This window comes from Manis javanica, chromosome 3, assembly GCF_040802235.1.
Source record: "Manis javanica isolate MJ-LG chromosome 3, MJ_LKY, whole genome shotgun sequence".
NCBI classification, from domain to species: domain Eukaryota; kingdom Metazoa; phylum Chordata; class Mammalia; order Pholidota; family Manidae; genus Manis; species Manis javanica.
Window position 1 is genome coordinate 79,667,914 of NC_133158.1, and position 12,871 is coordinate 79,680,784.

Sequence of the window (12,871 nt, forward strand, 5' to 3'; positions counted from 1 at the left end):
TATGTTCAAAGACAAGCAGGGGAGAGGTGCTACAAGTAGCTCAAGGCTTACAGCCTGCAGGTTAGTGTTTGTATGCCAGGAGGAAGTGGTGGAGAAAAGAATGGATTAATAGAAAGATGCCAAATCATGAAGAGTTTTGTGTGCTATGGAAAAGGCCTGGTAGGAGTTTTGAAATTTATAAGCTGAGTTCTCATAAATTAAAGATTCTTTATTTTCTTATGTATGCACATATACTTATGTTTGTGTATAGTCATATGCATGTGTTAGTGTGCAGAGTATATGCTCAGTACATTTTGAATGAATGATTGGAACAAAAATAAAACAAAGTATAAAAGCAGGGAGGGAAAAGGAAGAGGACAAAGTTAAGAACTGGAACTTGGATCTGAAAGGAAGATATATTTCCTGAACTAGAGAGGCAATTCAGAGAGAAATGAGATTAGAAGCTGACTTTGATTATGTAGACTCAGTACAAACCAAAAGAGAGGAAAGATCTGAAGTGAATCATAAGAACTGGTTCTCTATTTATTGGTTCCTGACATGGACACAATAATGTATGTAATCTCAGGGAATGAAAGCTGCTTGTGACCATACTCAGTAAATTTATAAAGGTATATTAAGTATTCATATTAAATTCATTTAAATTTTTTTTGTTTTTTTTTTTTGGAATTTTGCATCGATGTACATTGCTATTCTGTAGGAAACAATAGAAAATGAAGTCAATACTCAATCTTTTTAAACTGGTAGGCAACCACCTCATTTGCAAATATGGTAAAGTTTTATGACTTTCTTTGAATGGACAGCTTGGCTCCAATTTATTTTAACACTTAAGTTAGATTTAGTATGCCAGAAAATTAAACTGTAGCTGAACAAAGTTAAACTGTCCAAACATGATGATTTATACCATCTGACCTAAAAGAGCAAACTAAAAACAAAAATTATGGCCTATCAGGACAGACAGCTTATGCAAAACTAACTTCTCTTCTTATCATTCCAAAAGCAATTATTTCTTAGTGGAAAACCTGCCATTTTCCCCCTTGGGGAGGGTTCTATAAATGTGGTGTATTACGTCTGTCTAACATTCCTGGAAAACAAAGGAGTGTTTTGTTCTCTGAACCCAAATGTGACTACCTCGTTTTTGCATCAAGCCCTAAAACAGCTAGAATCGAGACAATGGGCAGAGCAGACACAGTTACCTTGCTTTAGTGACTTGCATGTTTAGTTTTGAAAGAGTCCATGGAAAGGTTTTGGTATTAAAAAATTTATTGATTTTGCTTCCCAATGTGTCCATCTGTAGAAAGGTAGAGGTGATCTTTACCCGCTGTTGCTCCAGCATTTCCTAAAGATAGCTCCTGCCCGCTCATCTTAGTGCTGTCCCTGCCACCAAGGGTGGGTGCTGATCTCAACAAGTAACTAAGTTGCCTCAGGCTCAGCAACTGAAAGCCATCCCATACCACTCTTCTTTTTTAAAAAGTACATCATTTATAAAAACACTCTCTTTTAAATTTGGAGTGAAGTTGAGAGTGAGTAGAGGACTAGTAAGGAGAGCTATTGGGGTTTGGTTGATTGGTGAAGTTGTAACATTCAAGGAAATGGGGCTACCAACCATCTCCTCTATAAAGCTACTTTGCTGATATTATGATGCCAACATGCCTTTGGGCATTCTGACTTTCTAATGACCATACTTACGGAAATTGCATGGCATTTCTTTCTGAGTTTTTTATCCATGCTTCATTTGTAAAGTTGGATTCTTGGCTTTCTTTTATTTTAAGTGAACTTGGAGCTTCACCTCTCTCAGCCTCCATTTCTTTAATTGAAAAAAAATGGAAAAAAGAAATGTCTCAGATGTTTTCCAGCTCTGTGAGTTTTTATCTAACTGTAATCCTTATAAATGAGTAAAAGTCTGGGGAAAGGAAATCCCAGGGCAAAATACCTCTAAAAACTGAAATCAGTCAAAGGGAGAAATAAAGTTTAAAATCCGTTTATTGCTTACAAACTGCAGTCGGGGCCCTTCTCTCTTTCCTGCTCCAGCAGAAGCAAAACTGGCCCTCCCCTCTCCTCTCAGGTACAGATAAGCCCTTCATTGACCAGGTAATTACCCATTGATAGGGAGATGAACTTCTCTCCACCCCTGAGGAATGAAGCAAATGCACTAAAGCCATACTTCTTTCCACCTCTGAATACCTATTGATATGCAAATGTCCTAAAGCCAGGTGAGATATTCTGCAAATATTACAATTTTACCCACACTGAGATTCAAGTACTGAATAAAAAATTTTTAGAACATGATCAAACTTCTTACTTTCCTGCCTGCCTGTTCTCCTAATGGCATATATTTACTAGGTGTCAGACATTGTATAGTTTCTTTCCTTCTCCTGCTTTAATTTTTTTTAATTGAAATATCATTGATGTACAATCTTACATTGGTTTCAAGGATACAACACAGTGGTTCAAGAGTTTCTCATATAGTAAGTCCTCACCCCCACCAGTGCAGTTACTACCTGTCAACATAGGAAGATGTTACAGAATCACTGACTATGTTCTCTATCCTGTGACCACTTATATTATGATTGAGGATTTTTGTGCTTCTTTATCTCCCTCACCCTTCCCACCCACTCACCCTCCCCACCCACTCACCCTAACCCCTTCTACATGGTAACCATCAGTCACTTCTCAGTGTCTGTGAGTCTACTGCTGTTTTGTTCATTCTCTTTTGCTTTTTTTTAAAAATTAAAGTGTTATTGATGTACAATCTTATGGAGGTTTCACATGAACAACATTGTGGTTTCAACATTCACCCATATTATCAAGTCCTCACCTACGGCAGTCATTGTCCATCAGCATAGTAAGATGCTATAGAGTCATTACTTGCCTTCTCAATGCTTCCCTGTGACCTACCTATATAGTGATTGGGAATTATAGTGCCCCTTAATCCCCTTCTCCCTTCTTCCCCTCCTCCCTCCCCAACTCCTTCCCTTTGGTAACCACTAGTCCCTTCTTGGAGTCTGTGAGTCTGCTGCTACTTTGTTCCTCCAGTTTTGCTTTGTTTTTATACTCCACAAATGAGTGAAATCATTTGGTACTTGTCCTTTTCCAGCTGGCTTATTTCACTGAGAATAATAACCTCCAGGTCCATCCATGTTGCTGCAAATGGTAGGATTTCTTTTTTTTATGGCTGAATAATATTCCATTGTGTATATGTACCACCTCTTCTTTATCCATTCATCTATTGGTGGACACTTAGGTTGCTTCCTTATCTTGGCTATTGTAAACAGTGCTATGATAAACATAGGGGTGCATATGTCTTTTTGAATCTGGGATCTTGTTTTCTTTGGATAAATTCCTAGGAGTGGAATTCCTGGGTCAAGTGGTATTTTTATTTTTAGTTTTTTGAGGAACCTCCACATTGCTTTAGACAATGGTTGAGCCAATTTACTTTCCCAATAACAGTGTAGGAGGGTCCCCTTTCTCCACATCCTTGCCAGCATTTGTTATTTATTGTCTTTTGGATATTGGCGATCCTGACTGGTGTGAGGTGATACCTCACTGTGGTTTTAATTTGCATTTCCTTAATGATTAGCAATGTGGAGCATCTTTGCATGCGCCTGTTGGCCATCTGAGTTTTTTCTTTGGAGAAGTGTCTGTTCAGATCCTCCACCATTTTTTAATTGGGTTAATTTTTGGGAGGTGTTGAGGCATGTGAATTATTTATATATTTTGGATGTTAATCCTTATCAGATAAGTAGTTTACAAATATATTCTTTCATACTGTAGGATGACTTTTTGTTCTGCTGATGGTGTCTTTTGCTGTACAGAAGCTTTTAAGTTTGTTGTAGTCCCACTTGTTCATTTTTGCTTTTGTTTCCCTTGCCCCAGGAGATGTGTTCAGGAAAAAGTTGCTCATATTTATATTCAAGAGATTTGTGCCTATGTTTTCTTCTAAGAGTTTTATGGTTTCATGACTTACATTCAGGTCGTTGATCCATTTTGAGTCTACCTTTATGTATGGGGTTAGACAATAATATAGTTTCATTCTCTTACATACAGCTGTCCAGTTTTGCTGACACCAGTTGTTGAAGAGGCTGTCTTTTCCCCATTGTATATCCATGGCTCCTTTATCATATATTAACATAGCATATATTTGTGGGTTTATGTCTAGGCTCTCTATTCTGTTCCACTGATCTATGGGTCTGTTTTTGTGTCAGTATCAAATTGTCTTGATTACTGTGGCTTTGTAGTAGAGCTTGATGTTGGGGAGTGAGATTCCCAGCTTTATTCTTCCTGCTCAGGATTGCTTTGGCTATTTGGGGCCTTTTGTGTTTCCATATGAATTTTACACCCATTTGTTCTATTTCATTGAAGAGTGTTGTTGGTATTTTGATAGGCATTGCATTGAATCTGTAGATTGCTTTAGGCAGGATGGCCATTTTGACAATATTAATTCTTCCTATCCATGAGCATGGGATGTATTTCCATTTATTGGTTTCTTATTTAATTTCTCTCATGAGTATCTTGTAGTTGCTTTGTTTTTATATTCCACAAATAAGTGAAATCATATGATATTTGTCTTTCTCTGCCTGGCCTATTTCACTTAGCATAATACCCTCTAGCTCCATCCATGTTGTCACAAATGGCAGGATTTCTTTGTTTTTTATAGCTGAGTACGATTGTGTATATGTGCCACATCTTCTTTAACCATTCATCTACTGATGGACACTTTGGTTGCTCCATATCTTGGTGATCATAAATAATGCAGCAATAAACATAGGGGTGCATATATCATTTTGAGTCTGAGGTTTTGTTTTCTTCTGGTAAATTCCTGGAAGTGGAATTACTGGGTCAAATGGTATTATTTTTAATTTTAGTTTTTGAGGAACCTCCATATGGCTTTCCACAGTGGCTGTACCAATTTATAATCCCACCAGCAGTGTAGGAGGGTTCCCATTTCTCCCGCTTTAAATTTTATGCCACATGTATTTTTAGTTTGCTAGAACTGCTATAACAAAATACCACCAACTGGGTGGCTTAAGCAGTGGAAACTGAGTTTCTTACTGCTGCAAACTCTAGAAATCTGAGGTCAAGGAATTGGTAGAATTGTTTTCTTCTGAGGCTTCTCTCCTTGGCTTGTAGGTGGCCATCTTTTCCCATGTCTTCACATGGTTTTTCCTCTGGACATGTTGGTGTCCTACTTTCCTCGTCTTATAAAGATACCATCCATACTGGATTAGAGCCTATCCTAATTACCTCACTTAATTATCTCTTTAAAGACTTTATCCCCAAATATGGTCATATTCTGAGGTTCTAGTAAAACTTCAATATAAGTATTGGGAATATGTAGTTCAGCCGTTAATGCCACAAATAGATTCTATACCTTGTTTCTTTTTATATATATTGAAGTGTCTTACCTGGGTCCAAACTGAAAAGTATTCATAAAAATAGTTGAGCTGTCAACTCCTGGAAAAATTTTCTTGAATGTGATATATATAGGGACTTTTGTAAATAGTGCTGATGTAGAACATGTGTACAGGAATGTCTAAGAAGGAGAAAGGTAGATAAAAAAGAAACAGTGGGAAAAGATAAACTTTGTCTTTACCCTATCCTCAGTCCTGATCAACTATTCTTGAGCCTATAATAAGGAAGTTATGGGCTAAAACTGTTGTAAGCATTAGATAACTTCATCTTTTTTTGAAATCATGGAGACAAAAATGCAACATATTCCTGGAGAAGTAGTGTTTCTTCTTCACAGCATCCCCTACATGCAACCTGACCTCTCTGTCATGGAGCATCGGACAGCTTTGGTAAACCCGAGGCTTTGTGTAGCACCATCAGCAGATCGCTATGCATTGTTGAGATGGAGAGGCAGAACTGGAAGAAGAGGCAATTTTAAGGCTACTGCATGAAGAGAACACAGTGCAAAAAAATGGAAACAGTCTAAAATCTGAGGCAGATTTCCCTATAAGGGAATGGGGTTGAAGTCATTTTTTAAAAACTGTCTATGAAGAAGCATGGAGTGTTGAGCATTTATGTAAGAGAACCATCATTTATACTCATCAATTGATAAACTGGCCATTTGGGTCACAGTTATTAATAATCTTCTGCTTCAACTATTTTACCCCTTTTCTTTCACATTGAAAATTAGATGAAACATCTGTTATCTCCAATTTCTATGGAGATTCCAACAAATAGACAATACATTTGGGTAATTTAAGATATTTGGGTAATTCTACTCATTCAATGCTTTCCTTCAGGTATTCATTACAGAAGAATAAATTGAAATCCTATCACATGGTAGAGTCTCTGCTTCCTAGTTTTTAAAATGTATAGATACATTTTGATGTTAGTAGTTTCCTTTAGAATATTTAGATATTTGAGAATTTCTAGAAACTATCTTTAAATTGATTACAATAAAAGAAAAAGTCTTAGTTACTTCATTTCTAGTCACTAAAAATCAGGAGGTGGTATCATAAATCATAGCATTTGTCATGACATCTTAACCATCAACTAAACAGCAGCAGATCAAGACTTAGACATAGTATTTCCTGTCAGATTTCATGATTGGCGATTACTTTATGATGTAACAGATGCATTTTTAGTCCACACACATAGATTAAAACTCAGAGTTGGACAATTCTATGAAGGAAGACTTATGGGTTGAAGAAATTTTACTACATCTTCATGTTAAATATCCTGTAGTGCTCTCAAATGAATATCAGATGAAGGATAACTTTTCTTCCATGTTCTGTGGTTTGTAATGGTTTTGTGTTCACCAGACACCAGTGGAAAGTAAATGAAAGTTGTTAAATTTTAAATAGATAGGGCTTGATGTTGTTTTGAATGTTACAAATACATTATTGAGTAGTATGACGTTAGAAATATGATGAGGGAAGATATTTTCTGCAAAATAATAAGAGTTCTGTTATTGGAGATGTTAGCCTAAGTGTCATTTTTCAAAATAAGAAAATATGGAATATCTTTTCATCTTTCATACCTTTTTGTAATAATATACCAAAGGAATTGACTAAATATATATAATCTGCATATACAGTCCATCTGAAGAAAGGTTCAGATTTTTCTCAAGAAATGAGAGTTTTAACAAAGTGAGTGATTTCAGAAGTCAGTTTGATGACTTTGGAAGTTGTAAGAACTTTTCAAGATTGAATATGTAACCACAGATTAGGATATTTTAAAATTTGACAACTAATTTGTGTTAGAGTGAGTTATGGATGCCAGACTTAAATAAGTAGAATAAATTTTAGTATTTGTTTTGAGTGAGATTGAGTACATTGGACAGGGAGACCAGTATTGTCTGGAATGGTTGTAGAGTCAGCTCCTTATTACAGAGTAAGAACTAGAGAGAACTAGAGATATTGAACCATTAGGGTGAATTAAGAAATCATAATTAATGAAAAAAGTATTTCAGATAAAAGAGGTTTCATTAGGAACAATACAGTTTTGAGAAGTAGATGCTCAAGTAACTGACACTTTCATTAGCTAGACCATAATGGACTACTATGTATGCTAGAATTTTTCCAGATTTTTTTTTTAGTGTAGTTCTTTCCATATTTACTGTTCTGAACATACTTAAATTCTTTAATCTTTAGTTTTATGTCCTTCAATTCTGGATATTTTCTTCTTTTGTTTCTGATCATTTACATCTGATCATTTTCTCTTTCAATTTCTATTAGTTGCATGCTAACCCTCTAATTTTCATATCTTTTATATTCTAATATTCCTCTTTGCATTTTACTACTACTTTCTGGGTAATCCTTTTATCTTATTTTACTACATATTTTACTTTTTAAAAAAAGTTTCAGCTGTTTGACTTTATTTTGAGAGTTCTATCTTGTTTTACTTTTTCCTCTTTTTGTAACATATGTCTTTAATTATATTAACTCTGAAGGTATTAAATAACAACTTACTGAAATACTGTTTCTCAGTGCTGTCTCTATTTCATCTAGGCCCCTTTTGTTAGATTTGTTTCATTTTCTTTGACCTTTCTCTTCCTTTCTGTTGGCTTTCCTTGAATATGTGTATCTTTGTCTTCAAAAGAGTGAGGAACTGACTGGAGCTCTGCATGCCTGGGCATGGCATGCCAACTGGGGAGCTTCCTTTAAAACATCTATCTGCATGAAAAACTGATATTGTCATTTCAGATGCTACTGCTGTTAGTGTCTGCTTATCAATTTTCTGGCTTCTCTAACCTGCCTGGGACCTATGAGCTTCACTGCTGATGCTCAGGAGGCAAGTTTGACAAAGAGGTTGGGGTCTCACCAGTTAATATGCCGATTTACACTTCATCTCTTCATCTTTAGTCTAGGGTCTCTTCCTGCCCTTTGTGCTTGGGTCAGTTTCAGGAGCCTCACTGGCTTTATTTCTGTGAAAAAAATCCTCCTGGCTCCCAGAATTGCAGAAGGGAGGTAGCCCTCTAATGCTGCTACTTAGAGTGGAAACCTGAGGCCTAGTAACTCCATAAATGGGCTTTCAGATCCCTGTATTCAGCCTCCTGCCTGACCTCCACTTTTTGCTGTTCTCCATGCTCCTACTGTTGAGCTTCCCTTGAAACCCTATGAGGTGAATTGGTTTACTTTTCATCATTATCTCTACCTCCTCCACCACACACAGGTACTTGAATTTGATCTTTTCTCTCTCTGTTAAGATTTTCATAAATCCTCTATTTTCTTTCTTTAAAAATAATATTTTAGGATTGTAAATATCTTAGAGTTTGATTACACCTGGGGTTTATATATCTGTTTCTTTAACATTTGTTTAGTTATGATTTTCAGCAGAAGAACAGAATGGAAAGATCTCTATTTCACTTTCTTGAAACTGGAAATCTAATGCAATTCTTCATAATTCTGGAGATAAAATAATAGAGATATTTGGGGAAAGTATATATGACTTTTAGAGGTTATTTTAATGTAGCCAGCTCATTTTATTGGTGATTAAATAAAAAGTTAATGTATTTAAATTGTTCTGAAAATCAAGACTTGATTTTTGATTTTTGACCTGGGTGTCATATTTCTCTGTTCTTTGATTTTATATTAAAAATGGAAATATTCTGAGTCCTAATATCAGAGCTTCCGTATTTCACTAATCGCATCACAAACATGTCCTATTCTTCACAAACTTCTGCTCTGTGTGAGCTCTGGGTCTGCCTCTCCTCACGTATCCTCAGCAGGTGATGTCATGCTCCTTTCATCTTATTTTAGCGAGAGAAGGATCCTTTCTCCTATCTGGGACTCATGCCTCTGCCTGGATTCTGGATTTCATCCTTTTCTGCTTCCTCACAGCTCTGTTCCTTTTGTATTCCTCTTTTTCTACTGTCACCCTCTATTACCTCCTTCTTATTGACATTTTAATATGCTGTAAGTCTCTGTCTTGGAGGAAAACCACCTCTCAGAATTCCACATTTCCCTCCAATGAGGGAACTCACGGTTTTCCTCACCTTCACAAAAAAAAAAAACCTTTGGGTTTTCTACCTTCATTCCACTTACTCACTTCTCACTTACTCCTGAACATAATGCAGTCTGGCTTCATACTTACCACTGTTATAGAAACTATTCTTACTGAAATTAAAAAATTTAAAAAACAGTTTCCCTGTGGCAGAACACAGTGGACCTTCTTCAGCCCTTACGGTAGTTAACTACTCTTCAACATTAAGCATTGTCGATCAATCCTCTATTCCAGAAATACTCTTCCTTTGCTCATGATAACACAGCATATTCAAGATAGGTCAGCTTATGCTACAATAAAAACATCCTCTATGTCCATAGCGTGAACTTGGGTCTCCGATCTGCCCTGCCCTCCCTCTTGGACAGTGTGACAGAGCAGACATTATCTGGAACATGACCAATCGCTATAGCAAAGGGAGAAGGAGAGCGCGGCGCATCAGCTACCAGCCCTTACACCCTCAGTAAGCGATTGACATTGTGTTTCATTGGCCAAGTTATATGAACTCGTTTATCTCCAAGGGAGCAGAGAAATGCAAGCTCACTAAGTGCTTATGGGAAGTAATTTGGGAAAAGAACTATAGAGAACCATTACCAGTTTTTACCACTAAACTGCCTAAAATGTCCAAATCTAGGAAAGCAATGTAAACCAAACTACACAATATTTGGAAATTACAGCTGTTTTACCAACTGAATGAATCAATCATGATTGAATGATAGCCACATATATGTCAGGAATAACTGTGGTTAAAATAAGTACATAGATTGTACTGAAATCTAAATATATAAACCCATTCATGTATTCAACAAATACCAAGTATTTATTGTATTTTCACTAAGTAGTTACTTTTATAGTTGGCACATTGCTCAGTGATGGAAATTTAACATATCGTAGATATGAGGAAACACTCTCTTAAGTTAGGATTCTTGGTTCTGCACTCTATTCATCAATTAATTCCTTTACATTAGTAAAAAGTGAATCTGAAAATATATTGTTGCCTACAAGATAGAAATTTGAATGTTGGCAGGCCTGAAAAACAGCTTTAAGAAAAGAAAATAGAGTCTTTTAGTTCAACTGCTTCATAGACTATACCTGTACATTAAATACATTCTAGCTCTTAGAGATGAGTAGGATATTTCTCACAGTTGTGACCTAGATCAAAATCTTCCTTTAAATTAGAAACCATATAGTCTCAAACAAAACAACACAAAACAGTTGGCAATTTTCAGCAGGACTACAATTTTCAGTTGGAAAGAACTTTCTGGTGAAGTTCCTGATATTTTTTAATCATCTAATTTAATCATTTAATAATTTTTAATGATAATTTTGATCATTAAAAAAATGTAACCAGGTAAACATTTATAAGAATGGGGCTTCAGAATGGCCAGACTTGCGTTACAGCTGATCTATGTTTGGAGCAGCTACCTGACATTTTACACGAATTCCAAGTAATAGATAGTATCTGGAACTGTAAACACAAATGCTGAGATGCCAACTCCACTTCTACTTCTTTTATATACTTGCTCTTTTTCTAACAGGAAGGGGTGTGTGAAATGTGAAGCCCCAACCATCAGGAGCAGAGAGCACTCCAATTGTAAAAGTTGTTAAAAGTTCCTATTTTTTTTCAAGAAAATCACAAAACTTTTCAGGTTCTTCTTGAGAACATGCTGAGATGGAAAGAAAGTTAGATGAAAGATAGTGATTGCAAGCAGACATTAACTCAGAAGCCTGGTTAAAAAGTACTCTTGAAGGTGGAAAAAAACATGCTAGCGCTTCCCAAATCTGGCCAAATTCATTTTAGCTTATGCAGCTGTTTCCTACTGAGTCAGTGCACTATAGAAGGCAAAGACATCCAACACTTCTGTAATAGGTCAAGGAAAAGAATGTGGACTGGAGGAAAAGAGTGTGAGGCTCACCATGGCCGGTCAGGGCTGCTTCAAGGATCACTATACATGGATACCTTAAAGGGTAACTGGGTTTTTATCTCAAGTGTAGGATAAATAGGACTCAATTTACATGGATATGAATTCATTTAAACAGGTCTGCATTTGGTTACTTTCTGAAGGTTCATGATTATTTAAGTTGGATCTTTGGTACTACAGGTGCTCTTGAAATGCAGGACATTTTTAAAAAGCACAGCATTGACACTTATTAAATCTAAAGGATAAACTGTGTTATAAGACACATATACATCATCAAGAAATGCAATTGCAATCAAGGTATTGTGTGATTGTGATGCTAAACTGGCATATGTTCATCAGCGTGCCATATAATTTGCTTTGGCTGAGATTTTCTGAGAAGTCCCATATAGACATTCTAAGCCAAAAATGCTAGTCAGCTAGGTCGAAGAAGGGGAGGTCTGGCTAACTTCTCCTGCCAAGGGAAGTCCATGATCTCACATCTGTCCTTTATTCACATCTATCCTATAGCTCTTTCATAGACCATCAGAGTTGATTCGAGGGTACCCGAGGAAAGTAGCAAATGTCCCACCGAGACCTACTTCCTTGATTATTCATGTTTTTGGGGAAAGTGCAAAGCATGATCTCCTGCTGAGACTTGGCCCATGATAAGTAGAAGAAAACATCCATATTAAGAAAGGAGAGTCGTTGCAAAATCCAAGTTAAATATGGTGGGTGCCCTTCCTCTCCTTAGGTTCCATATGTGGATATGTATGCTCGATAGGAAGAGTAAAACATCCTTGGTTTCATTGGCTTAATTTGGCACATGTGAATACAGTTTCTCTTCTTGATGTGATTGCTTCTCCGGCCAGATTACAATGATCTTGTAGTGGAAATTTTCAACATTAAATTGTGCATGTATAAAATATTTGAGATTTGAATATTTTTGTGTAAGGAAAAAATATGAACATGAAATAAAATACTAGCAATTCTATTAACAATTTGAGCTGAATCATACATATAATGTACATGATATAGAATTTCATTGAATACAGCCTCTATCAGAGAGTTTACATTCCATACCAATTTGTGCACCCAAGAGGGCATTCCTATAGAGTGGACATTTAAAATGTAACTGGCCATACATTCTGTCTACAAACTGAATGTTCAGACAAAGTGAATTCAAGATATATTTCCAATGGTTCAAGTAAAAAAAGGTTTCCAATTTTTCAATTCAATAAAAACACATTATGTACTTTAAGAATGTGGACAACTTTGGGTTAAAGAAGAGAGACTGCTACTGCTAACTACTTCTGAAACTTGAGGCAAGTTATTTTGCCTTCTCTGCCTTGTTTTCCTCTTCTATATAGAGGGATAATGAATGTACATCTACAGATGTACTGCAAGGACCAAATGAGTTAACGAACATAAGAGGTGCTTACAGCAAGGGTCTAGCACAGTTCAGCCTCCACAGGTTTTGGCTTTTGCTGCTATTGGCCTATTGAAAGCACCACCCCAGTTGCTGT

At 36.3% G+C, this 12,871-nt stretch overlaps 1 long non-coding RNA gene across 1 annotated transcript in view; it reads left to right on the forward strand.

Moving 5' to 3' along the window:
- Window positions 1-12,871, forward strand: part of LOC140848166 (uncharacterized) — a 45,829-nt gene that overhangs the window by 1,985 nt on the left and 30,973 nt on the right. The window lies entirely within an intron of this gene.